This window comes from Nannospalax galili, unplaced genomic scaffold (genome assembly GCF_000622305.1).
Source record: "Nannospalax galili isolate Female #2095 unplaced genomic scaffold, S.galili_v1.0 scaffold2622, whole genome shotgun sequence".
Taxonomy (NCBI): Eukaryota; Metazoa; Chordata; class Mammalia; order Rodentia; family Spalacidae; genus Nannospalax; species Nannospalax galili.
The window spans coordinates 60,560-62,260 of NW_008348098.1; the positions used below are offsets into that span (position 1 = coordinate 60,560).

Genomic DNA, 1,701 nt, shown 5'->3' on the forward strand with positions numbered 1-1,701 from the left:
TCCCTCCTATCCCTCCTCCCTCTTTCCTATTAATCTCCCTCCTCCATCCCCCTCCTCCCATCCACCTTCCCTCGTTTATCCCTCCTCCACTTCCTCCCCCACCCCTCCTTTCTCCTCTCCTATCCATCCCCCCCACCTCCTTCTCACCCTCTTTTCTTCTCCCCCATCCCTCCCCTCTCCTCCTCCCTCCTCCCACCCAGACCCTCTTCCTTTTAAAGTAATATCCTAACTTGTCCAAAGAACTAGGTTTTAAGGCGCCGGGCATTTGCATTCCAATAAAAAGAAAGAAAAAAAGAAAGAAAGAAAGAAAGAAAGAAAGAAAGAAAGAGAAAGAAAGAAAGGAAGGGAAAGAAAATAGGTCTGACTGCTTTTATTTAAAACACATCAAGTTATTGAAAAGATGGCTTTTTCTGCAGCCTGCTTCTTCAGAAGGGATCATACTGATCTGGGAAAGTTTCTTCTTCAGCAGCGTTCTGGGAGGTGGATGCTTCCATGTTGTCATTGCCCACGGAGTTTTGAGACAGCTCAAAGTTAGGAACAGCTGAAGAAACTCCGAACTCATCCTGGTACTTCTGACAAGTTTTGTAGTGGTGTCTCATGCGATAGAGTTCAACACACTGGGAACAGCAACGGCAATTACCAGGAAAACGACGCATGATGCTTTCGAGGTCTAAGGCCCTCTTTGGATATCCTCGTTCTCTCCTTGTCACATTTCCACGGCACAGGGGGCAGTGGATCCGGCTCTCCTTCATGGCAGACAGGAAACATTTCCTGCAGAAAACGTGCTGACAGGCCTCGATCCGGACCGGGGTTTTGAAGACGTCTTGGCAGATCGGACAGTAAAAATCATCTTCGGTGTAAGAGGTGGAGGCAGTCTCACCCTCAGCCATGGTTGAGGAGTGGAAGCCCAAGGCGATGGCGTTTGGCTGCTGCAGAGGTGGCGGTGGCTGCCCCGAGCCCGCCTCCCTAGGATCCTACAAGCCGCGCTTTCAGGTCAAGCTGTTTCTCCAGGGCCGATCGGGTAGACAGGTGGCCCTGTGCGGTGGATGGATTTCACTGCTTTTCAGCAGGGCAGTTGCAGCGCTTCACTTCAGAGCCGCGGATCTCCAGCGAATGTCGCCCGGAGCTCTCGGATCTGGGCCTCAGAACCCTCCAGACCCGAAGTTCTCGGTAACGGGAATCAGCCAACCTCCCTGCAGCAGCTTTCTTGAGGTTTGCGGATAAGGTGCTGCCTGCTTGCCTGGTGGTCACCACAGACTGGATGGCCACACGTGAGCCAGAGGCGGGGTCACTAGGACGGCCTCCATAGCAACCAGCGCGTCGCGCCTTCAGCTGTTTGTGACGTAAGCTGCCGGTCCGTTTAGTTTACCAAGAAATTTTTTAAAGTCCAGCTTGGTCTGTGACGCATGCCTATAATCCTAGCTAGTAAGGGAGGCTGAGGCAGGAGGATCCCGAGTTCAAGGCCAGACTGGGCAATTTAGGGAGACTTTGTCTGGAAAAGGGGAAAAAACGGTCTAGGGAGCCAGCTGAGTGATACAGTTGAATGTGTGAAGCAAAAAGTCTCCTAAGTGATTCTTCATAGGGTCTTTAAGGATGATCGCGGGCTATCAGACTGCCTGTCTGCCAGCACACTGCTTTCCTATGGGTACCAAGCTTTGCCCTTCAGTAGTAGATTTTGTAACTGTCTTTCCTTATGCTTAC

General features: G+C 51.4%; 1 pseudogene; it reads right to left on the reverse strand.

Annotated features, from left to right (window-relative positions):
* Positions 1-425: 425 nt before the first annotated feature.
* LOC103743410 lies at positions 426-1,281 on the reverse strand (annotated as a pseudogene).
* Between the last annotated feature and the right edge of the window lie 420 nt (positions 1,282-1,701).